This window comes from Chinchilla lanigera, unplaced genomic scaffold (assembly GCF_000276665.1).
Source record: "Chinchilla lanigera isolate Chin_1 unplaced genomic scaffold, ChiLan1.0 scaffold00153, whole genome shotgun sequence".
Classification (NCBI taxonomy): Eukaryota; Metazoa; Chordata; class Mammalia; order Rodentia; family Chinchillidae; genus Chinchilla; species Chinchilla lanigera.
This window is the reverse complement of record NW_004955554.1, coordinates 259,078-286,180: the sequence shown is the minus strand read 5'-3', so window position 1 is coordinate 286,180 and position 27,103 is coordinate 259,078. Positions and strand designations below refer to the sequence as shown.

Genomic DNA, 27,103 nt, shown 5'->3' with positions numbered 1-27,103 from the left:
ATTAAACTTTGATAAATCATTTCCAGAATTTATCCTGTTATAGCTATGACCCTGACCTACGCCACATTTAGATATGTTATTATTATTTTTGTAGACATCAGTAGTGCTGGTGTTTTTAAACATTATATGAGGACAAAAGATCAGGGCAAATCAAATCTGTTTAGTCTTCGTGATCACAAAACATATTCTCAAATTCAGATGACAGCTGAAACAGATTGACTTATTATTTTTGTTCATTTGTGCATGATACTAAAAATATGTTTTTCTGAGATATATATGTATAAATAGATGTGTACCAGTCTAAACAGATGTAGACATTAGATAGATTCATAAAAATTTTGATAATACACTAATTCATCTTATACCAAGGATATAGATAGCCTTATATTAAAACACATATATTAAAACACATAGTATAAGAGAATAATCAATTTAAATGCCTCCTGGACTTGATAATGAGTCATGAACTCAAAGATTAAAATAATTTGAAATATCCTGAGCTTTATTGTAGATTATAATAATCTCTTGATATTACAAGAATTTCCTGGGAAAAAACAAAACCTGAGACTTACTGGGTTTGGGTCTTCAGTGATCACTGTTCTTTGCACCGTCTTTATTTGCTATGGAAATTCTCTACATGGGCCGCTAGCTTTCTCAGAATTGAGCAAATTGTAAGTGTAAAATACTGCTTTACTTAAATGTTAAAAGTTGCAAACAATGAAAAACAGGGAGCTTCTATACTTCTACATAGAGGAGTTTTACTGAGAAAAAGTTCATTTGAAACACCCAGTGACAAAGTCATCAGTTTCCCGAAGCTGAGCCCTCACACATTACCCAGCCTCAAGTATCCTGTTATAGCCTTGCAAAATGGACTAAAAGAGAAAGGTCCGATACTTAGTGAGTTTGTAGTTCTTGCCAGTTGAACTGAAATTTAAGCTTCAAAAAATAGTATACATTAAGTAACATGCCTGGCATAGCCGAGCTTTCGGAGCAATCCTTGCCTCATGAATAGTCCCAGATACTCATATTTTCATATTTAACATGAGAGAGGTGGGGAGAGGGAGAGACAGGCAGACAGACAGACGGACAGGCTGTGGTCAGTCTTTCAATCTTTCCAGGCAGCCATTTTGCCAAATTCTTGCTTTTGAAGCTGCAGTCATGAAAGCTGGACAGCAATTCTGGGGTTTAGTCTGAAACATTGATAGCATATCCAAGTAGTGCTTTTTATTTTAACTGACTATGGAAATGATGAAAATGCCTGAGTTCTAGCTGAACATATTCTTTGTAACTTTGCCCCATCATATTTGAAACTGATCTGTAATTATCTCCTTTTTTTCTCCTGTGCAAAAATGTCTTCATTGTTTTTAGAAAGCCAAAATAAGAAGAAAATAACGCTGCTGTTGTGTTTTCTGGTGGAGCTATCCAGAATTATGTGCACCGGTTTTTAAATGATGGACAGATTATGCGCGCTGCTAGGGCAGGATGCCTGACAGCAATAAATGAGCCTTTGTCTTCCCGTTGAAGATTTCCCTCCATGACAAGGCACAGCTGTCAGAGCTTCAGCACAACTCTGCTTTCTTGGCAAGGAAAACAATTGCAATCTGAGGTTTGCTGACTCCTTTCCAAATATAGCTCCCTTTTCCACAAAGGTAGCTGGCAGACTAGGAAAGCTATCCAAACTGAACAAGAAGGTATCTCTTGTCTCTAAAAAAGATATGTCACGTCTGTCAAATTCTCCAGGAAAAGCTCACAATCTCAGTTATTTAAGGAGATGCTTTGAAATTCATGTTTTTAAAGACCTAAGAGAGACAATGGTTTTTATGATACTCATCAATCCATGAACAAATGTTGTATTATTTGCTCCTGAGAAGAGATACACAATTCTAAGCCAAGATGACAACTCTCAATCTGCGGGAGCAATTACAGAACATTTGAGGTACATTTGTTGTCATAAACACATTAGAAGCCTGAAAGTATTTATGCTTGTGTGTGTTAAGTCTTTCTAAATGCATTTCCTTCAATAATTTCTATGATGCTATAAATTCCTTATGTGCTGAAGTTACTTCCTAGATAAAAGTTTATCATTTAGATGATAGCTACCCATTCTGCTTAGTCAGAATTAGCGCTGCCTGGTGGGGAGATAGTTCAGTATTCTCAAGTTTAGGGGCTTTTGGAGCCCTGGAGCAGTCCATTTCAGTGAGACAGGCACAGAGCTGGGGAGAAGAGGCTGTAATCATTGCAGCTATTAAGAAAGTCTCCATGAAGACCTGCTTCTCATGGCTACCAGCCCAGCAAGGTCACACGAGAAAGGTGGCATTTGAGACACTAAGTATGTCTTTCCTTGTTTGATTTAAGCTATTTTAAGGGGTTTTTTGTTTGATGGGGTGAGATCAAATAGAAGTGAAGTCTTAAGACACTGCTATAGATTGTCTATTATAAGTAGGTGGATAAACTATGCTTCATTTGGAAATCCGAATAATCTAAATGCCTACCAAGAGTTTTCATTCTGTTTAAGGCAAACAAATTAATAAGCTAAATATGAAAAGAATGACCTTTGGTAAGCTAGGAAATCCCAATATTTGGAACAAAAAAGTATAAACTAATAATTTTAACTGACACCTTTTTCCTGATTGCAAAACTGAATTTGAATTGGTTTATAAGAAGAGATATGTTAATTATAAGATTGTTGAAAGCATACATGAAAGAACTCTGGTCCTTTTAATACAAGTAGAACTAGCATGTCATCCATGAACTCTCACATGGTAACTATGCCCTGGCATTAACCCAGCTCTTTGCCTGAAAACAAAGTAGACATGGTCACGCAGTCATTTTGTGTGCTCTTTTTATTGTGTGATATATGTAAGCACTCTAGTCTTTCAATAAGGAGAATTTTTTTCTTTAAAACATTAATTTCTGAGATTAATTTCACAGACTCCCAGCCATTTTCGATTCCTGGAACAGCATCATATATTTGTGAGGCTTATGACAGGATCAATAGGCAATTGACTTATAAAAAGATTTGAAGATTCTTATATTATGTAAATATATCAGATATTTGAAAGAAACCTAGAGAGATATCAAGAGTGCATTCATTATCTTCTCTGAAGACCATCTGGTAGATGGTTACACTCACTTCTCCAAGGAGGCGAATCATGCCGCCTGCCATGTAACATGAGTATTTCAAAAACTAGAGGAAACGTTGCGAGGGTCAGAGTGCTTCTTTTAAGACAAAAGATGTTAACGTATCAATTGCTTTTTCTAAACTAAAACCTCAGTACTCAGGTTTAATTTCAGGGTTGGCATTTAGCAATAGACAAATTTTGGATTACAGTTTGGGCCCTTGTCTCAAAAAGGTCCACCATCACTGCCCTGGGGTATATATAAGAGACTGGGAAATTAATTTTGAACATTGAACAAATTATAAATTTTTGTAGTATTCTCATTAGATATAAAATAAATTTTAAATATCTCCCTGTTGTTATTTTTAAAAACCAGAGGAAAAAGGAAATTTCACTTATTAGATGAAGTGATAACCAGTTAACAAGCTGAAATATTAAAAAATAAAACAAATGGGGACATCACATACCACACAACAAGATAATATTTATGGGAATCACTCAGAAGAAAAATATCAATGACAAAGAATTTTTACAAGTTAATGAAATAAAAGAAATTTAATGGGTAGATCTGGCTATATAAAATTTCCAACTTTCCTGTGTGGAAAAATCATGAAAACAATTAAAATTAAATAAGTTAACAAGCAGTATTATGGCTATATTTCAACTCAATATCTACCATTAATATAAAAGGATCTTATATAAATCCATAATAACAATAAAATCCATGTAAAACTGCATGAAATCTGTTAACTGTTAAAAAGGAAAGGTAGATGCCAAGCCAATATCATTTTGCTGCTCCCACCCTCCAGTATTATCGTGTATCTATCCTCTGTGCTTGGGGAAGCTGATTCTGTTCCCAAATTCAAGAAGGATTATGGGTGGTTTGGGCTCACCAGAGGTTAGTCCTGGCTTTTCATGCCTCTTTTTGATCCCAGACTATAACTGACCCAGTCTGGAGAAAATGACATATCTTATAGCAGGGACAAATTTTTCTTACTCTGTATTGCTGGATACAAGCAAGCTAGCATCCATCTCTGTGCAGAAAATAGAGCCAGCTCAAGAAAAATAGATGCTAAGGAGCTAGACAGAGGAAGAAGCCATGTTCCTAATGATAGTAAATAGATGACCATACTGTTCTCCATTCTGCCAGCTAACTTTCAATCACATGAGGCAAATAGGATATGAATACTAAAGTGATATATTGCATACATATCAACCATAATTATAATAAATGTGTTGATAATTTTGGGATATGGTAAAAATTTACTTATAAGAATATTCATAACTATTTTAATTATTTTTCTCCTTGCTGACACAAAATACTGTACATCCACATTTAAAGGAGGCAAGATTTATTTGGTTCACAGTTTGTAGAGGTTTCAGTCCATAGTCAACTGGCTCCAAGGCAGGGAGGCATGGCAGAGGAGAAGCAGTCCATGGCAGGGCAGACAGGAGGCAGCAAGTGAACAAAGTAGCGAAGAAACTGCAAGCAGCAAATGATAAGGGAAAACAGCAGTGTTCTTTCTGTTGCTTATATTCTAACCAGGCTACCCTCCCTTAAGGCACGTAGTACTTACACACAGGGAGGGCCTTCCCAATATCCACTCCCAGAATTATACCAAACCAATCAGTGGGCTAATTGAGTAATCACACACTGTTAATCCCAGCATCACACACTCTAGATCCAGCCACCTCTGAGAAGCCCCATCTATGAGCACATAAGGCTTTGGAGGACATCTGGATACAAGCAATTACAATAACCATACACACTTCACATGAAATTAAAGTTAGAATTCATCATTTAACTTGAGAACCTATAAAAAAATTTCAAAATGAAAACAAGCACACTATTCTAGGACAACTCAACTACCAAAACTTACTCACATGAAGTCAAATATCTAAGGAAATGAGTAATACTAAAAGAAATATAAGTGATCATCAAAGGTCTATTCTTTGGAAAATGACTGTAACCCATTATACTCATAAAAATAAATTCCAATTTATTAAAAAGGGAAAAATTAAAATATTAGGAAAAACTGGAGAATTAATTTACAAAATCAAAGTATCAAGAGCAAGAATTCTGCTGCTTATGGTGGCACACCTGTAATCCCAATACTGAGAAGCCTGAACCAGGAGGATTGCAAGTCTGAGGCTAGCCTGGACTGCATAGAGAATTCCAGGCCAGCCTGGATCACCTTGAAAGCCTCCAAAAATCAAGAAACAGACAAAAAAGATAAAAATTACTTTTTTTATAAACAAAACCTATTACATTAAAATTTAGAATAAGGATTATGTACAAATAAATGAAAATTTAAAAGTAAAATACGAACAAGTAATTCATATAAAATAAGATGCAAGTAGCCAATACACATTGAGAAAGGACATCACATCCCTAGCAGTTGGGAAAAGGCAAACCTAAGCTACGTAAATTACCGCTTCTTGCTTTTGTACGACCACTTCAGAGGGGAGACTGGTTCTCTACAGAAATTAAGAGTGGACATAACTTGAGATCCAGATTGTAATTTCTAGAACTATACACTAGAGAAAATGTTGTTCCTAACGTGTGTTCAATATTAACAAAAACATGAATATAAATAAGAATGGGCAAATTGTAGTATTTGCCAGTGGTGAAGTGTCGTACAACTAGCAGAAGGAATAAGTTAAGTCCATGTGCCACAGCAAGACAGGCTGTCAGGAGAAAATGGCAAGTTAAAACATAGGACATGCAGTATGGAGCCATTTCTACATAAGCTCAGAACCACAAAACAGCAACACATGACTTTTTATCACTGCATACAGGTGAAACACTTGGAGGTTTTCACAGCAAATTCTAACAGCAGGTGCCTCTTAGGACGAAGGACTAAGTATACAAGCCACATTATGGGGGCTGGGGACTTAGCTCAGCGGCAAAAGCGCCTGCCTGGCAAGCACAAGGTCGTGAGTTCGGTTCCCGGTACCGAAGAAAAGCCAAAAAAAAACAAGCCACATTATGTAGTGAGATGACGAGACTAACACTCGCGGACAGCTATATTCTTAAGCAGCTGTCCCAGTACTAAAATGACTATTGAAATGACACAAATAGAAGTCAGTATGCAGTCACGTATGCAGCGGTGTAGTTGCCAGGAAGTTTAGCAACAGACTACGTTTCAGGCTGCCTTTCGTGCAGAGTCCGTTTTGCCGCCCCCACCAGACAGCTCCAGGGTTCAGCAGACCCTGGATCAGAAGCTCAGGAGTTCCTACCGACGTTAGAGCACAAATGTGACTGTGCATTTTCCCCCAAAGAGGAGGAAAATTCTCATCAAGAACACTAATTTAATTTTAGAAAAATGGAAAGAGATATTTTGTAACATATATCTTTAGCAATAAAGAACATCAATATTGGGAAAGATAACCTTATAAATAACTAGTTTTACTAACACCTACTGTAACTTGCCTAATCTCACAGCAGCTCGGGACCAAGACCCAAGCCTCTTCTTTCCTCCAAGTAACCTGCTACTGGACCACACAACAGCCTTGCTAGGATTTGTTTTCCAGAGGAAAAGAAGGGAGAATCTCAAAATTGTTTGGAATCAGACCCAAGCTCCACCTAAGTTGATATTCTTAGAGATCTTCTTGGGAAAGATGAACTTGTTCATTCCAGTGTCAGTCATAAAATTTACACTTCTAATAAAGGAACGAAGTTGTTAAACATGTGATATGTGTAGCCTCCAGATTGCCGCCTTGGCCTGAAGACAGGAAGCCCAAGCCAGCTCTCCAGGGTCTGCTCCCTGCCTTCGGGCTTGGCATATTTCACATTCACACACCCTTCACCCCTTGCCATGGTAGCAGCAAAGGAAACGTGTCTATCCAACCCTTTTCCCTCTATTTTTCCCAGTACACCCAGGTTGGGTTTGCACAACAGAAAATCCATCTTTCTTCTTGAAGCGGGACCCAGTATAGATGAATCCAGGTCAGGCCTTTCCTGGAGAACCCATTATCAAAAAGATTAGAATCAATAGAAAGTAGAATTAGGACTCTTGGAGTTGGTGCAACAAGACCTATACCCTAATTTAAATCCACATATCTGTGGATTTATTTCCAACCAGTGATCTGCTGGTCAATGTTTAACAAACTCTCTAAGAAAAAATGAAAAGTCTGTATATGGACACAATACATAATTTTAGTATGAATTTTATAAGTATAAGGATACATATCACAGAGATGGTAAATATATAATACACTTTTGTATAAGTGTATACAATTAATTGATTCTCACAGAATATTTTCATTGATTTTGCAAACAAGAACTTGCTGTTGTATCAGGACCCAGATTTATTTTTATCAGTGATGAAAAAATACAATTCTGTCATGAATATTATTTGATATCTTCATTTACATTATAATTTGGATGAAAGTGAAACTGAGATACATATTGGAGTTTCACTCGTTCAGTGACAATGCAGGCAAAGATTCTGCTCAATCAGACAACAATTTTCAAACAATGGCATCGTGTTTCCCAACTTTTTTGCTATTGGTAATGGCTACAGTCATATGCACTTTTACTATACATGACTGACTTGTCTCTCATTAACACACAAATGTAATTCTACACAACAAACAAATCAGTAAGCTGAGTCCCGATTGGTAACAATCACTGATTTTAATAATGTAAATATCCCTACTATGGCTAATTTTAAACTAGCAAAATGATATCATTAAAAATGGAGTTTGGAAAAGATTTTCAGCAACACATCACTGTATACAATTTCAGCTGTATCTATACAACAGGTATAAGTAAGTTCAAGATCTTAGAGAATAGTAAAAATGAAATGTAGTAAAATAATTAGAAAGTGATGAGTTCTAAATAACTATCTTTTTAAATGTAATTTATTTAGTTGTGCTTACACAATTTAATGTTTAATAATGGCTAGTATTAATGGCTCACAAAATTTCTGAAATTTTAACAATCCTCTCTTTGAGCTGGTATAAACTAGCTTCAACAATTGATTCTCATGGAATATTTTCATTGACATTTGCAAGCATGAGTTTGCTTTTGTAGCAGGACCCAGATTTATTTTTTAGCAGTGATGAACAAATACAATTCTGTCATGAATGTTATTTGGTATTTCTACTAGTTCCAAGTACCACTGTGTAGGTATTAAAGTGAGGTTGCAGATAGGAGCCAAGTTACTTACACCACTGAGAAATTACTATTTAAAACAAATTCATAATCAAACATCGCACTAGGGAAGCCATGCCATAGATAAGGGGTGTTCAGTCCGAATTGATACCATACTCCATTTCCTAATCATAGTCTCCCCAGTTCATCCTGACATGAGCACCAATGGAGAGCACTATCCTTCCTTTTGAAACTATGTAAAAGGAAGGGTGTTGTCTAAACTCCTGTCTCATGATTCTCACTCATGACCTCTCTCACACCAGCAAGTTGCCCTGTATTTTCTCCCTGGGCTGGTGCTGCCACAGCACTCTTGATCCATGAGGGTCACGATGGGCCCACATTGTCCAAACCCAAGTTGGGCATTTGAAGTTTCTGTCTGTGCCATTGCAGGTCATTCCTGCACTCTCACAGCAACGTTCCCCATCGCCTCTCCCATAAGACATTTCCTAAATGCTTCAGTTCTTCTGGGCTGTGCTTTCTTCATGGGCTTTGAGGGGATGGCAGCCATCAATACTGAGCTTCATGTGGGTGCTAGAGAGCTCTTGGGGGTGCAAACCTGTGAACCTCATCTCAGCCAGACCAGCGTTTCACACGTTTCCTTCTCCCCTGCCTGTGCAAAAGCCTCCAGGCTTTTTTCATTGCCATCAAAGTTTCTCCAACACAGATCTGTCCTCCCACCGAAAACCATTCTCCAGTGAGTCATGGCGGTGGATCAGGCCCGAGCCCCTCATCACGATGGATGAGGCTTCATCCCATCTCCACGTTGGTTTCCCATAGCTCTTACTTATACTTAAGTAGTAAAAAACTTGAATTTTCTAAGTGTTGGTCATCTTCACTGATATTCTATTTAAAGTTTTGTGTTTATAAGATATGAAATGCTGCAAAGTAAGTGTGAGATTAGTATTTTCCCACAATATTTAAGATGCGTGCAACTGCTATCCTCACTGCCAGCTTGAGGTGCTTGGACTGCAAGAACCCTAACCTCATCAGTGGGCTAGGCCAGGGACTGTCAGGAGTGGGGTTTCGCTGGAGGAATAGGCCCCTGCGCACGCCTTCGAATGGAGCTATCGCCTGCCCACGGGCTTCGTGGCTGCCCTGAGGTGAGCAGCTTTCCTCTACCACACCCTCCACTGCAATGCTTCTGCCTCCCACAGCCCTCAGGCAGTGGAATCAGCCCACCACGGACCAAAAGGTCTGAAACCACAAACCTAAACAACCCTCCCTCCTGTAAAGTCTTTCCAGGTGCATGCTCACAGCGGCAAAAAAAGTGACTAAGACACGTTGAGACCTGTCCTCTCCTTTCTGTCAATTCCGTATCTTAAATTTCTCTGTAATCTTACATCCCCAGTGACACCTAATCAAAACATGATGTGACCATGTTCTTATCTCTGATATTCCTTTACTTTTCCTTTCCAACCCATTCTGTACTGAAACCAGATTTTTTTTTAAAAACCCAGTATACCCTTTTCAAATTTCCTAAAATTATAAAAAAATGAAATTACCAAAAGGTTCCATTCTCTCACAGTCGTCATATATGTCTCATTTAAACATTTCTAGTCAGGCACAAGGTGCATGATATAATCCTAGCTACTAAGGAGGCTGAGGTAGGAGGATTTCAATTTTAAAGTCAACCTGGTCAATTTAATGAGACCTTGTCCCAAAATACTAAATTGGGGGTTCTGGGAATATAGCTCAGTGTTCCCTAAGTTCAACTGTCAGTAAAATAAAATAAAAACATGACATCTCTTCAAGATAACATTCCATGACCAGGCTAAATCAATTTCCCTGTTTGGAGCACTCAAAGCCTCTTACTCTGTATAAAAGTAACAAACTGAGTCACATTGCTCACTCAGTGCCCGTACTCCTCTCATTATTCTTTATGAAAGTATGGCTCATTACACATGAGCTGAAATACCACAATGTACTCCACGAATATACACAATTGTTATATACTAATTTTAAAAATAAAAGGAAATTATGAGTCATCTTTCTTCTGTTTACCCAGCACAAAGTGGTTTTCAAAACCATTGTTGAATACATGAGTTCATTAAACAAACAATCAAATTGCGTTCCTTGTCTATGAGAAGGGAAGCTGCACTCTTAATGTGACTGATAACACACATTTGTATGAAATCAGTTGATTCTACCCTCCTGCTTTTGCCTTACACACAGAAAATGATGCAGAAACATGGAAAGCCACAACACTGTAGGATCTGCTTCCTACAGCTGCTCTAAGAAATGATCAAAACTTAGTGACTGGAAGACAACAGAAGTCTTCTCCTAGAGTTCTCCAGGTCCAAAGCCCTTGGTTTCAGGACTAAAACCAAGAAGCCTGCCGCTGGTCTCTTCTGTGAGCGCTAGGGAGCCATGGATTTCCTTGATGCCTCCGCATCTGGAAGACATGCAGATGTGTAATCACAGCTTCTTCCTCCTGGCTTTCCAGCCCTGCTTCCCTCCTCTTGCTGCAATGACTGTGACCCTCCCTGAATGACCCAGGTGGCCCCACCTCACAAGTCACAGTTACTTTACTGGGGTCACCTGGGTCACCCAGGGTCTACTCCCATCTCAAGACTCATGCTCAGCTGTGTCCACCAAGTCTGTAGGCGCCAGAGGACAGGGACAGGTATCCGAGGCACTGTGACCAGGCTGTCACACTCAGCTACGGGAGCGTCGGGGCAATCCAAATCTAGAGAAAAGCTGTTATATTTTCTGTCTCTTGGAGAGCAAGAAAAATGTTATTTGTTCTAAATCAAGTCCCTCCTCTGGTAGAGTTTTAAATGACTGCAAAAATGCATCTGGCTGCTTCAAGGGTTTTGTTTTTTTTATTATAATTTACAAATCTCATTAAGCTTTGTTATTGTTTTCTGAGTTCTGAGTGCACAGCTGTCTTGGAATAACATGAAGGAGTTACAGGGTGGGAAAAGCCACTTGTGGGAAGACTTCCTGGTTCTTTTATGATATTTATGATAGGAATTTTTTCTTGACTGAATTTTACATAGTATTAGGTAGATGAATCTCACATAGTGATCAGGTGCCATAAAATCATTGCGTAGATAATTTTCTAAAAGTGAAATATGAAGTTCAGATTAATTTCTTTAAGTCACAAAGAAAATCCTCCTGGAGCACCCTGAAATAACATTTTTTATCCAGACACACACACTCACACACGCACACACACACACATGAGTACTAAACTGACTTTTTCAAATTTAAGATGCAAATTTATTTTATTTTCAGTCTTATTTCTCTTTTTTTTTATTTATTGCCTCTTGTTTCTATTATTTTCTAGTCACTATGGTTCTATTTAACTAGCTCCCTGTAATTAATTGATTAGATTTGAGTTATAGTCAGCCTATTGTTTTCATGAAAAATATGACTGTCTTAGTTACTTTTCTTGTTGCTGAGACAAAATACTCAAAACTCAAAGCTGAAGGAGGGGAGGAGGAAAGGCTCACAGTGTGCAGTGGTTTCAGTCTGTAGTCAGCTGGCTTCAGGGCATGGTGGTGTGGCAGAGGGATATCACCAAGGAGAAACAGTCCATGGCAGGGCAGGCAGGAGGCAACAAGCAAGCAACAAACAAAGTAGCAAACCAGGAGGGACTCCGGTGCCCTGGGAGCCATGGGCGGGGAGTGCCAGCCTTCTGGCTGGCTAGCTTTCTGTCTGGTAGGCCCCCAGAGCGAGGGCCTCCGGCACCCTGGGAGCCATGGGTGGGGAGTGCCGGCCTTCTGGCTGGCTAGCTTTCTGTCTGGTAGGCCCCCAGAGCGAGGGCCTCCGGCGCCCTGGGAGCCATGGCTGGGGAGCGCCAGCCTTCCAGCTGGCTAGCTTTCTGCCTGGTAGGCTCCCAGAGGGAGGGCACCCGGTGCACTTGGAGCCATGCGGCGGCGAGCGCTGTTGCGCGCTGGCCCTTAGGCCTGCTGCCGCCACTCAACTGAGAACTATCAAGACACAGAGAAACAATGACACAATTGGCCCACCATGCACCGGCTGTAGATGCCCACCCTGGGACGTGTGTGAAACATTCAAACATGGAAAAACCCCTGGGAATACATGCCATACAACAGGTTACTCTTGCTCCTGCCACTGGGAACCAGAAAGGTCCAGAGTCAGCGGAGGAGCAGCTGCTGAACAAGGACTCGGAGAACATGAGAATGCAGACTAAGCCCGAGGAGTCAGAGGTCCTGTGGACTGGGGTCATGAGAGCCGCTTGGAAGCTGTAAACCAGGAGGACCTTGCACAGTACCTGCAGAGACTCCCTGGAAGCCATTCTTCCCCTGACAGTACAGGCTGTGGTGGAGCTCCGGAGAAGTCTACAGCAGGGTTCCTTCTGCCTGTGCTGACAGTTGGGGAGAGGACACTAACTGATTGTGGGCTCCCAATGCGATGGGAGGCTGGAGAGAAAACGCTACAAAAAATGGCTTTGGCCCCAGACGGCTCACTTGATTTTTGACAACTCTTAGGCTATAACTACTTGTTAGGTCCTTCTTGTGTATCTCTGTCTTCCTGAGAAACCACTTTGAAGATACCACCATGTATTACAGCAGTCATTGTTATTTTCCTAGAAATCTATCCATAACTCTGTGATGTTTGTATTGTTCCTATTCTATTTCATAAATGGATCCATGTTTATTATTATGTGTTTCCTACAACAACTATTGAGAATTATTGAATGATTATTCAATAGGTCATTCATGCATAGTTCTATTTATATTCTTTAGAAGCCACTTTGAAGATACCTAAGTATAGTACAACAACTATTGATAATCTCGTACCTCTTTTGTCTGTAACTCAATATTATTTGTCTGTTTTCCTGAAAAACTATCTTGTAGATAACAATATGTAAAACAATAACCATTGATAATCTCCTACCACTTTGTCTGTAATTTGGTAAAACCCCCCCCATTATTATGTTATCCTTCTTTTACTCTTTAAAATAATTTTTTAAAAAAGTAGCAAACCAGCAAGGTGACAAGCAACAGTGGACAAGCCTCTTCCTCTCCCTCTTCTCTTATCCAGGATACCCAACCTTCGGGCAGGAAGCACTCACACCTTTAATCTTAATATCACATCCTTGCACTGCACAACCTAAATACAGCCACATCCAAAAAGCCCCGTGTATGACTGCAAGAAACTTTAGGGGGATGTCTAGGCACAAGCCATAACAATGACTGTTTTAGATACCGTTTCCTCTGTTAGGCTTGAGATGGCCAGTCATCACCGTATTAGTCTGTTTTCTGTTACTATAATGAAGTCTTATTTCTCATCTAATCGTGTTACAAATTGGCCCTTTACTAATAAGTCCTTGGTCACTTAATGGCCATTATAAAAGTACACTTAGCTGTAAGAGTCACTATCACTGCAACTGTTTTGAATAAAAATTCACACATGCATGCATACATATTGACAATTTATATATGATAATGACGATCAACAGCTGCTTTAACATTACAGTTCATCACAAGTCCTCCCACAACTTTTACTACAAAATGTTCAGTAACAGTCCTCTTCACAGACTTCACAGGAAGAAATACAGTGGACAATGGTAAAGGGTCGCCACGGAGTCGCGGGACTGGATTTACACATCGTTCAAATGTCTGCCTCTTTGTTTCACATTTGACATTCCTGAAACACTGCCTGAAAGAGCAGTTCTATAATTCACTCTCCTTGCTACATGAAGTTCAACTTACTTTTTGTTGTTTACAGTGTCAGATAGTTTCTGTAAACTTGTTCCAAATCATTGTATTCTCTGAGTAACTATTAATCAATTACAAAGAAGATTCACTTAAAAATTTGTGTGTGTCAAAGAAAGACCTATATTTAATTTTTTTAAAAAAGATAGCAGCACTAGTACCTAAAAGGCACTGACTTTGCTGACTTCTGCTATGTTTTCAGTGTGTCCCTCCTAGCTCATGTGTTGAAAATGTCATCCTCAGCACAGTCGTGCTGGCAGGGGCGTGCTGTGAGGTCACATGGCTCTGCCCTCATGGATGAATTAATGCACTTATCCCTGGCACCTAGATCCTCCTCCTCCTCCCTCCCTCCCTCCCTTCCTTTCTCCTTTCTAATTTTTTTTTTTTTTTGTCTTTTGGGAGGGGTTTATTTGCCCTTTATCTTTTTACTGTGTAACAGTGCAGAACAGAAGCATGGACCATACACTGGCTCAGCAATCTTGGACTTACTCTAAGCTCTCAGAACTTGACTAGCTCTTCACTGTAAAGTACCACTTCTCTGGTATTCTATTATAGCTGCATGAAGTGGACTAAGACAATATCATTATGGGCATATTTTATAGTAAATTTCTAGAGAAATCAAATAGAATTCATTTTTTATTCACTATTTATTCACTTCATGAATAATTTGCAAGGATTGATATACGGCCTGTATATCAACTTGTTAAATAAAAACATAGGTTATTTTAGCATGTTCAGTTGAGTCTTGAAACACAAAAATGAATCACTAAATTACAGCTAGTGAGGTATATCTCATCTATTGCAAATCTAATATACTTTCCTCATATTTGTAATACAGTAACACAATCCAATATAGGAATATTATTATAACAAGATTATCTGAAATGCAGTATAATTTTCCAGTCACTGTGGTTCTATTTAATTTTCTCTCTGTAGTTAATTTATCTAGATTTGATTTGTGTAGTCCACCTATCTCTTTCATGGAAAACATGATTCTTTAGATACTGTTTCCCTGTTATGCTTGTGACTGCCAATCATCATCTGCATGCATCTGTTCTCTGTTCCTGTGAAATACCTGAGGCGGGAGATCTATGAGGTCGTGGGTGATCTATAAGGTCAGAGCTGGAGAGGCGACACCTTAGATCTGGTGGGCCCATCTGTCCATCTTCGTGGATCATGTCACACTACAGCAGATATTGTCACAGTGGTGGGAACACGTGCAAGACGGGGAGAGAACCAAAGACAGATGGAAACCAGCGAGTGCGAGCGGGACGGTGTGACCACCCCCGGCTCCACCCCTAAAGATCCATCCCCTGCCAGCACTGGTCTGCTGAAAACCAATCATGAATCAGAGAACGCATGCAACCATATCCAAGCCACAGAGCCAGTTCAGCGCCTTAACAACGTACTGGGAATACAGCCCAAGCCAGGCAGCTGGGCATCCTTCCCACAGCCTCGTGTTACACAGGCATCAATTGTAAAGGAAGCAATTTCCAGTGGCGAACCTGTGAAAACACAAGGCAGCTTCGGGTTACGTTCATTTCACAGGGCCACCCCTCTGACTACTCTTCTTCTCACCTGAATAAATGAGCCAAGAAACTTCCTTCTTTGTTTAAACTAGGACAAGTTCCAGGAACAAAAAAAAAAAAAAAAACCTGAAATGGAAGAGAAGTGTCTTGGTTACTTTTCTCTCATTGCTGGGACAAAATATCTGACACCCAAAATTAAGGAAGGAAAGGTTTATTTCGCTTACAGTTTGTGGAGGTTTCAGTCCATATTTGGCAGATTACAAGGCAGAGTGGCACATGGCAGAGAGCTACAGCTCATGGCGGCAGAACACAGCAAAGCAACAACCACACACCAGGGCGAAATGGGGGAGGAATTGCCTCAAGCACCCTTTTCCTCTCCCTTACATATGCAAACTATCCACCCCAGGGCAGGTGCAACTCTCACATCCACAATCAATCAAACTCTAAAAGCCTGCCCCGTGGCCACATGAGGCTTTGGGGGGACACCCAGACACAAACCATAGCAAGAAGCGAGGGAAGAGACTTTGTGATACTGTCGAGACTTCGATTTGAGTAGCAGAGATGAGAGGTGGTAAAGGACAGGAGACAGTGGGAGATGCAGAGGAAATCTGTGTAACCTGTGAGGGACATAAGTCTCCTCACCGCAATCCCATCACCCACCAGCCCCAGGAGGCTTCCTTCCACCACCTGCCACCACCCTGGGACTCATGGTCCTTGTTTCCACTTTGCATTGTGTCCTGGGCACTGGAAATAAAGGCAGACATTTGTTTTCCTCCTTGGTGTTGGTGACCAGTGGTATTCCCTGCTTTGCCCTAAACCCAGGTGCATTTCACCAACTGTCACTGAGCTCCTCCAGGCCCCTGTCCCACAGCTTCTCCCCCTACTGCCAGCAGAAGCAGCTGTCACTTTGCCCCTGCTCTATTCAATCAAATGCAGTGGCAGAAATTCGGAGCACTGCTGTACTTCAGGCCACCCTCTGGTTCTTACAAATATTTCTGCTTTTAACAGAACCAATGTCTTGAACATCAAAGTTTGGTTTTCAAGTCTATTATCTCTGGAATAGACTTCAAAAGCTTATTTTAAAAATGAAAATCCGAATATTGTTTCTGATTCCCGGGTCAAATCCAATGCCTTTGGATAGCTTAAAGGGTTATTTATAAAGGTGAAAATATGAATTGAGCTCTCACTCTGTCCATGTGTTCTAATGTCAAAAAAAAAAATCAAAGACTAACTCTAAGCACAGTCACGCAGCAATCTCTATTCTGGTCAGTCATGTGTCTGTTGGGATCATTTTCGCCAAATCCCAAGAACTTACAAGCAATCAATATTGTGCTTTCTCCTTCCTCCTCCTTCTGAATCCACAGCTCGTAGGGAAATGCTCACCTTGTGCATCTCCTGGCAGAGCCAGCAGCAGAGGACATGGTCTTATTTGTGATCAACTGCTCCTCGATGATGGTGCTGTTGTATCTGCTTGAGGGCCCTCCTCAGCTGCCTGTCATCCGTCCAGTTGCATGATGAGTGCTAGCCCAAGAGCAGTCTCCCTGGTGCACTTCTTTGGAGCAGGGAGACTTGAAGTCCAGTGGAGGGGAAGGATGATGGGCACCACTCTTCTGTAGCCTCTGTGGAAAGACCACTTCCTCCGAACCAACTTTCAGAGGATCACTCAACTTTGGAAAAGGAGGGCAAAAGTAAACCTGTGACCATTTCTTATTTAGTCAGTTTCATCTCCAGGTTCAAATGGAACCATCATTTTTCTCATCTCTTGTGCTTAGCGATCTGGGATGGAGGATAGTCATGAGGAATTCAACCCAAACATGCACACACAATTGACATAATGTGCCGTATGTCAACTTTGCAAAGCCCCAGGGATCCAATCTCGGATTTCTCATGCTTCTACTTAGACATCAAAGAGCTCTGCCCAAATCAGGCTCTGTACCCAGCCCTGTGATGCTGACATTCAAATATTCAGATGCTCCCTTGAAATTCAGACAAGGATTGAGTAGCCTACATGGCATCTTTTATTTTTTCATTTAGTCCAGAAAATATTCATTGACACCTATCACGTCTAAGTCCCTGTTCTTACATGCCCAGGAAAAGACTGATTGTTTTATAATCATGATAAAAAGTAACAACCAGAACTAGAATTAAATTTGTTTGTTCAATCAGTGCTAACTTACTCAATGAACATGCTTTAGAAAGCCAGCAAGCAGTGGTAGCCCCACTCTTTGAAAGCCAGCCAGTCAGCAACAGCCTTCCTTCAACGGATACTCTTCTGAAATTCAGCCCACTCCAGGCAGCTCCAGCTGAGGTAACCTTTGCCCAGCTGCATATCCGCCTACAGCCAAACCCTGTGCTTCCCAGCACGGCACAAGATCAGCACTCTTCCTTTTTGGAGAGACTGCCTAACAAGCATAGCTCTCCCCTTCCTCAGTAACAAGGTCAGCTTTCTGATGCAGAATTTGGTACAGAGCTCCTGCTTCAGGAGCTGAATAAATGACTAAATAGTGACACAGCTTGAGTGAATTCACTACACAGAATCAACACAGAATCAGCACAAATATAGTAAGTTCAGTAGGTCCCTGCTAATACTTAAAATGAGTGCAAAAGGAGAGTCTGAACTAATCTCAAAATGCCTGCTAAGCAAAACCAAGTTCACTGTAAAAGATGACAAGAAAAAAGATGGCTTTTCAGTGTGCATTCAGTACAGAAGCTGGTACAGGGCTGCCATTACAGCCTGGGCGGCATATGCAGTGCACATTTATCTCTCCGGTTCTGAGCCTGGAAGTCGGCATCACCAGATCCGGTTCCTTCTACGCCCCCCTCTTTGGCTTGCAGATGGCTGCCCTCTCCTGTGTCTTCCCATGGTCATTTCCCCACGTACAAACATGACGTGTCTATGTCAGAATCTCTTCTTCCAGGCATGTCAGTCCTACGTCTTAGAGCTCAAGGCTCCATTTTAACTTAACCATCTCTGCAAAGATCTCATCACTGGTTATGGTGAAGTCACATTCTGGGATCTCAGGGTTAGGTCTTCAGCTTGTGAATCTGGAAGAGTTCAGCCCATAACCATAGAACACATTGTCCATGCCAGGATCACAAGGAAGTCCCCACCCATGCTGGAGATGCTGCTGATGCACAGCCTTCAGCAGGCACTGCTTCATAAGAACCGCCTCGCCGGGAGTCCCCTTCCCGAGGCAGGACCAGTTTGCATGTGCAGCCTGAGCAACGTGACCCTTCAAAGGCCCCTCGGCAGGGCCTGCCCACAGTCTGGAGACCCGCCTGTTGGGGGCTAACACTTGCTGATGCAAGTTCGTCCACCACTCCTCAGCCCCTCTCTGTCCACTCCTGCCTCTCTCCCTTCGTAGCTTGGGTTCCATAGTCTGATATTCCCCAATACATCTCTTGGACAGAAACCTCCATCTCCAAGTTGGCTTCCCAGGGGCCTTGGCCTGTGACTCTTCTGAGAACATTAGTGGAAGCAAATCTGAAGAGTCTGTTACATTATCTGTAGGCTCCCGGCAGAGGATATCCCCACAAGTTTACAGAAAATAGTGGAGTGTTTAGATCCCTTTTAGACCACAGTACTTTGTACAGATTGTTTATCACGGGTCAAAACTTTGAGTCCCTTGGGGGCTGTTTGCATAAAGTTATCACATTTAGATATTCTTTAGGAGGTGATGTTGATTGTAGCAGTGACTGAAGTGTGGAGTTTTCAGCACCTGATAGATTTTCCCCCGGGCGTAAGTGAGAGGCACATCTGGTGCTTAATAGAACATGAATTAGATGAGGAAAACGCTCAGCACTGCACAAATTCTGATCTGGTCAACTTTGCTTATCTGGGGGAACAGACGTGGTCGCATTTTCTCACCTTGGTTGCTGATAGATGCCTATGATGTGAGTAGACACCATCTTTGCTGTGACCCTTGCACACTTATTAAGGCTGAATGTCTAATGCATTGAAGCCCAGAGGTTTCTTTCCAAGCCAAGCTGACCCTGCACCAGCAGGCACACGGTGTGAAGGATCTGGTCAGGCAGCACCTCCCAGGGCCGATGGTTCACCAGAACCCTCCCTCAGGCACCGCCTTGTGCGCTGTGAACACAGGCTCAGCTCTCCTCCAGGTGCAGAAGGAGCTAAGCACTCGCAGGAGGGGCCAGCACCTCACTTCCACCCACTGCTCAGGGTGAGCCGCTGCTGTATCTGCTCCACCACAGTACTCTGACACTGGTGCCTCCACGATTCCTGTTACTGTGGATTAATCCGAATTATAATCTGACTTCCAATTTCAGTTTGAAGAGAATAATACAATCCTGTAGCTTCTATTGTGAGGGATGCCCAGGCTGTGAACACATCCTTCCACACCCACTGCCACCGCAGCCTACAAAGACACACATACACATTCACACATAAACGGGCCAACAAGGAAATGAACGATAAAAGAAGGGAGGAAAACACCACAGGGCTGAGAACAGATCGGCATCAGGTGGTCCTGTGCAGACTTCTCAATGAACTGGTGACGAGGCCTTTGCCTTGACTTCATACTAAATAAATACTTTGATGAATATGGTCAGGTGCTTTCTTCTTGAAGTTTCACGTGATTATTAAAGACAGATTCCCAAATGAGGAAAAGCAGCATCCTAGTAGGTGCGATGTTGGCGTAAACATGCTGGGCAGCCATTCAAATCTCCAGAAATAATAACTCAACATCCCGGCACAGAGAACACATGAGGTAAAGAAGCTGTCACACCAAAGTCTGGAATCAGTGTACCGTGTCCTTGTGCACAGACTGTCTTCAAGTGAAAAACCAGACTTGCAATCCATCTCTTATACTGTTGAGCTCGTATTTTGAACTCATGTTTGAGGTGATAATTCTACAAAAAGAGTAGGGTGTTTGGACAACGTCAGATTGCTATAAAACCTCATGGACTCATTGACTACACCTGTATTACTACAGACAGGGAACAGAAGCTGGTACAGTAGAAGGGTCTGTGGCCACACTATGGACGGCACTGCTCTCTGTAATCCATGTGAAGGAATGTGTGAATGTCACAGTGCGCCATCTCTCCTTGCAGAACACAATGAAAAGATACACAGATATGTAAATTGTTATGTGAGCATAAATATGTAAAACCTATTGCCCCAACATTAACAAAGATTAACATGGCAATCCACATCTATCTCAAGGTTTAATAATACATCTAAAGTGGAAAGAGACATAAATCTTTAACAATAAAGAATTTGTTTTCTGAAATCCATGTCTAAAATTGTGAAAGAATTTGACATCAGTGTGAAAGCATTTAGGGTATGTGGTATATTCCATACCTGGGACACTATGGGTAATACACTTTGCACTTTGTGTGTTAGACATTAGACTTGGTTAGCCTGTCTTGGAGGAGTTCTCCGCTTAGACCTTCATCCAGCAAAATATCAGAGGAAGGATTTTAATCACTTGAAAAAAATTCCCCAGGTCCCCAGTGAGTATGTGAGGACAGTTCGCATGGTGCCACCACCAGAGTGAAGCAGGCCAATTTAAACTGTGCAGCTGAGCTAGAAATAGTAAGTTCCCATTGGCTGCTGTGAGCAAAGCCTTTGCTGCTGCTCTTCTGCGAAAGGCGTCTGTCACCGGTCATACCTGCAGGCAGACCTGGGCCCCTGCTCTCTGCAGTTCAGGGCTCAGACGGGCAGCGTGAGGCCTCAAGGTCACAGGGTCACGTATCACTTCACGAGCATTGCTAGTTCTGCAGTACAGTTCATAGTCCTCATTAAAGAAAGAAAGAAATTTTTTTATCTGACTAGTTCATTTACTTTGTGTCCACAAGTAGATCCTTCAAACTGCTTGTCAGCTTGCTGGGCAGTAGTCCTGCCTATTTCTCGGTCTTTGACCTTCAAACATTGTCAGGGTGACCTTCTGTCATTTGTATGAAAATGGAGGCACCGTAAGACCATAATGTTTAGTGAAATAAATCAGACACACAAGCTTAAATCTCGCACGGTTTCTCTTATATGAGAAAGTCAAAATATAAATAAAAAGCAAATTAAAAGATAGATAACAGGAAAAGGGAAGACAGGTATTTTCCAAAAGAGAAGGGGACCCAGGGATGGTGGGAGAGGGAGGAAGGGAGGGAGGGGTGAAAAGAGAAGGGAGAGGTGCTGTACCCATCCTGTAGTGCGAGCTTGCACTAATACAAAAATAAAACTGAAGCCTCCAGTCAGATTCTCTTGGGGTACAAATGCTCATGGATAAATACTGTTTTCCTTTTTTCCCCTCTGATATTCTATCCTAAGATATTAGTTGGATAACTGGGGGCGGTAGGGGAATGAACTTTATTCAGAAGAATAAGACTGAAAGTGATAAGTAAGCAAACAAAAAAGAAAGCTTAAAAGGCCACCATTTTTACTGGTTAGGAAAAAAGAGCTAAATGGATTGTGATTTTTAACACAGCGGTTTAACCGGCAGGGCCCTACCGCAAGGCACCACATTGTCGGGCAAAGCCGCTGAGCCAGTCGTGACCCAAACACCGCGCTTCGCACCTCTGCCCTGCTCTGTTCTCCCACGCCGCAGGCGGCAGCCGGGGGGTTTCCTTCCAAGGTCTCTGAAGGAAAAAGCTCGCTAATAATTTGGATTCCTAATCTCTTATGCTCAGCTGTGAATTTACTTAGCAGTCTTCAGATCCGCTTAGCTGGCTTCTCCAAGGTCAAGCAACACAACACCACTCTTTATTTAAGTGTCCTTCCACCCAGAGGAAAAGTCCACCTGTTTTCATCTCCGTAGCTGAACCAAAGAGAGGTTCGTTAATGAGAATTTTTACATCTATCTCTGTGTTAGAGCATATTCCTAAACTCTATAATCTCATGCCCAAAGAATATTTAATGTATGTTAAAGAGTATTCAATGGTCTTTGGATACTTTACTCTTCATATTTACATTAACTATCATAAAGTCAGCTGATACAAATTCAACATATATTTAGATAGGAGACTACAAATTTTATTGGTAACACTGGTCATATTAATATTCTGGTACTGGCGTTAGTGATACCTCGGCTAGTGCTTGGTGTGTTAATAATAATAAAATCTTCATTAACAAACTCTTATCTTCATGTACCAGATGTTCCACTAAAGCTTGTCAGAGTCCCCTGCTATGGTCCTTTATGATGCTCAGTATCAGTTATTATGGCAAAACTGTGAAGATAGGAGATGCAAGAAAAAGTGATGCTGCCCCGGACACATCGTGCTCACGCCCCACCCCACTCAGCACAGTGGTGCGTGGTCCCGCACCCGTCTCCGGCAGAATCAGATTTCCAGTGGGACCTGATCCAGCACCTGTCTCCTACACACACCAAGACAACCGCGGACACAGGGCTGTGACGTAGCATCAGGATGTCCCTCTTGAGCTGTCAGATGACGGCACCCAGACAAGAAAAGCCTTGATCTGAAAGAGCAGTGTCCATAAGAAAACCTCAATCCAGGGCAATTTAAAGTAAAACAGCTGGGTGTGGGCTCACTCCTGTAATCCCAGCAGTTGGGAGGCTGAGGCAGGAGGATGGTTGCAAGTTCAAGACCAGCCTGGGCTACAAAGTGAGCTCAAGGCCAGCCTGAACTACATAGTGAGACCCTGTCTCAAAAGGACATTAAAAAAAAAAAAGAAGTAAAACCTTCTGCCTATTATTTTCACCAAGCAAGAAAAATTAAAAGAGTTGTAAGAAATATTATTATGCAAAATCATTGACTTCTATGAGAAGAAATGAGCTATTTTCAGACACAATAGTCCACGGCCAGATTTAATGCCGTTAGTTTATTTAGACAAATGCTAATATCAAACTCCCTATGTCCATGAACTCTAATACTGGAGCCTTAAGTAAGAGAGGATTTTACTAGCACATGCAGATGTATTTAATTTTTGCTATTTTGAAATATATAATGTTCAACTCATGTTATTAAAATAAAAAATTGAACTGACTTAAATTTGGCAAGTTAACAAATCAATTACATTATAAATGCAAATTGATAGTACTAAAATTTGCTAAATTATACTTACATGTTTTAAAGCCAATTAATTCCATGTACACATAATAACCATTATAATTTATTCTATAAAATGTAAAGGATCATATAGTTTGAATTGTTCCCAATTTTTTCTCAAAAATACTGTCCACTAATTATGTTTTACTCATCAATAATTATTTGTAATATATATGACATTTTACCAGATGCTATGAAAGGTTCAAGAAGAAATATTTCTTCTTGGTTTTATTTTCTAGAAATTCATGCTTATTATCAGAATTTTGGTTTTTATTTACTTATTTTGTTTTTGTCTTTCTTTTACCATGTAGCCAACAGTTGACTATGAAGTTTGAATGTGAAAATTTATCCTAGTTCCTTCATTTAAGTTGAGCAGATATTTAGGTAAGCTAATTAACGTGAGTAATGTCACTGATCAAGGTGACTATTTCAAGGGACTAGGAAATCTTGCACTGGTCCATCCTAACCATGTACTCTTGGCCTTTCACTGTACAGAGCCTTCACAGTCTGTATTATATCAAAGCGCAAATTGATAACCAGCTCCTGACTATGATAACCACCTCAATATGACTATGTCTTCAAAAATATGGCCTCAATTGTCTTTCTCACCCAGCTGTATATAATCTTTATTTTACATAGTGATTTTTTCCACTTATAAAGGTTTTAGAAATTGAAGCTCCTTTAAACCCAATAAGTGTCAGCAAGTGAGTTATCAAGAGAAACCTAGAAGGCGCCTGCCACAGCACCAAGTGCAGGGTGAGAGGACAGAAGCTGTGTGTCGCCCGGCTCAACCCTCTGTAAAATGGTTTTCTTTCACACCAAACACTTGACTGACACCACTAATGGTGTCCTTCACAGATGGCATGGTGGAGCACACCTATAATCCTAGCTACTTAGGAGACTGAGGCAGGAGGGTCACAAGTTTGAGACCAGCCTGGGTAATTTAACCAGACTACTTTGCATCTCAAAGTAGAAAAAAAAATAAGAGTTGGAGGTGTGTCTCTGTGGTATAGAGCTTGCTTACTATATGCAAGGTCCTGAACTAAATCCTCAGCTCTGAAAAAAAGGAGAATATATCTTTCATAATCAGATGGAACGTAGGTTAAGTCATCTTCCTAGCTGGATATTTTTGTCTCCTCATTGTGGTACTTGAGCTTTTAAAACACGCATCCCTTTTTTTTTAATTTACTGTTACATTTTCCTTGGGGGGGAACATCATCATGTGACTGAATTCACAAACTCTGGAACCAAATCTAGGCTTAAATTCTACTTCTGCTGTTTATTACTGATAGATGTTTTTGTGCAGATAAGAATAGAACAAAAATAAAAATGCCTTCATTGTGGGTGCGGAGAAGACCACAGTAGGAAAGAGGGATGTGGAGCTTCTGAAGGCCTGGCCTCGGGTCAAAGGTTAAGTAGGCCCAGGCTGAAGGCGGGGTTTAGGGGGTGGACCACCTGACGTGGCAGACCAGGATTGGGTAGGAGCGTGGGAAAAGGAAACAGGCTACTACAAAAAGCAAGTAGGAAGTTGTAATTTGACCCAGAGGAAGAAGGGTGGGGCTTAGCATATGGCTTCTAGTGGCCAGCACCTTATTGGCTTGGCACCAAACTGGCTCTGTGCCATAGCACCTGACTTCCAGTGGGTGGCGCCATAGAGACTCGGCAGGGATTACAGTGAGGCGAGAAACCTGTCAATTAACTGCTTAGCTTAGGGACTACATTCATTCATCCACTCTTTCATTTATTTCATTTTGGTAACTAAAAGCATACATGCTGCCTGTGGAGCTGTTCTAAGTTTTGAGATACAGCAATATAGAAAAGTCACTGTGCCTGCCTCACTGGAGCCTGAATTCTAATGGAGCTAATGCACTCTGAAATATGGTAATGGGGAAATATCTCCTAAGACTTGAACGATTGCATACGGTCTGCCAGACTCAAATCCTTAGCTGCTTCCCCACCCAGCCCTGGGGACCTTCCTAAACAGCCTCAGGATAACAAACAGTGCTGATCAGCAACCATCCACGGAAAGAAGGTCTGGGCCCGCTCAACCCCAGAGACCGAGCAGCGACTCAGCCAGGCCCCAGTATTCGCCATGAGCAGCCCCAGGCCAGAAGACAATCACGGATCAGCAAGTATCTGCACCAGGCCGAGTACCCTCAGCCTTCAGGGGGAAGCCACTCAAGCCTTGGGGCTTTGCTTAGGCTACTTGAGGCAGGGGCAAGCTTAAGTCCACACCCATCAGTGCAGCTCCGCCGCTGACCCTGCCCCTATTAACTGGCTCGGAGTCCAAATCCCCCCAACTGTGGAGCCCAGCAAAGGTACCACGCACTTAGGGAAGACAGCCTGTGGCCGTGCTGAGCAGAGATGCCCACTGCCCAGTCAGCAGTTGCAACTGACCACAGTCTGACCAGCCGTCTCACCAGGTACAGGGCGCAGCCAGAATTACCACTTGGCTTGGGAGCGCAGTTCAGTGAGTGAACCCCACAACAAGGTCCCCCACCCCGGTTTACTGCCAGCTAACCCATCCAGAGTCCCTAGCTAAACCGCTTCCCAAAGTTCCTTTACCAGCAAAGCACATGAACAGGGGCAGAGATTAGTGTTCTCAGCAACACACCGGCAACAAGCAAGAGGCACAACGAAAACAGAAAACCAGGGAAATCAGACCCCACCACAGAGAGCTCCCATAATGGGCCCAAAAGAAATGGAAATCTGTGTGATCGTTAGTTAACAGAGAATTCAAAATAATTCATAAAGAAGCTCAGGGAAAATAAGAAAATATGGGTGAGGAATTACATAAAATTTAGACAGCAATTTTTTAAATGAGAAATTTGACAAAGGAATAGAAACTGTACATAAAAGCAAGCAGAAATCCTCAAAATAAAGAATATACTGACTGAAATAGTCAACAGAATTTTAGTAGGAGACTTCATCAAGCAAAAATACCAGTGACATTAAAGAGAAGACATGTGAAATTACCCAGAAAAAAGAATAAAAAGGAATTTATAGGGCCAGTAAACACTATTAGAAACCATCCAAATAAGGAACTTTCTTGTAATGGGAGCTTCCTAGGAAAGAGGAGGACAGAAGAGGCCTAGAAAGCTTACTATAAAGACATAATGGCAAAAGTTTCCTACTAAAGCTTTGAATCTTTTCTTTTTGTACTTTGTGCAAATAATACAGGTTTTTGTTTTGTGGTACAAAGTACAAAAAGAAAAAATTCAAAGTATATACAACAGGAACCATCTGAATAAAAATAAAGGCCACAAGAGAAGAAGAAATAAAGGGTCTACAAAAATATAAAACAACTTAAAAGGAAATTAAATGGCTGAATGTGTAAAAAAACATATATATATATATTAATACCCAACCTATATACTGTCTATAAGACTCATTTTACTACTAAGAAGAAATAGCCTGGCATGGTGGCACATGCCTGTAATCCCAGCACTTGGGAGGCTGAGGCAGGCGGATTGTTGCAAGTTTGAGACCAGCCTGGCCTATAAAGTGAGCTCAAGTTCAGCCTGAACTGCATACAAGATCCTGTCTCAAAAAGACCAAAAAAGAAAGAAAGAAAGAAAGAAAGAAAGAAAG

The 27,103-nt window shown here is 41.3% G+C and overlaps 1 long non-coding RNA gene across 1 annotated transcript; it reads left to right on the top strand.

The window, feature by feature from the left end:
- Positions 1-1,871: 1,871 nt before the first annotated feature.
- Positions 1,872-6,811, top strand: LOC102006617. The gene is made up of 2 exons (XR_264944.1): positions 1,872-1,936; positions 6,565-6,811. It is a non-coding gene; the product is annotated as an uncharacterized LOC102006617 (long non-coding RNA).
- The last annotated feature ends 20,292 nt before the right edge of the window (positions 6,812-27,103 follow it).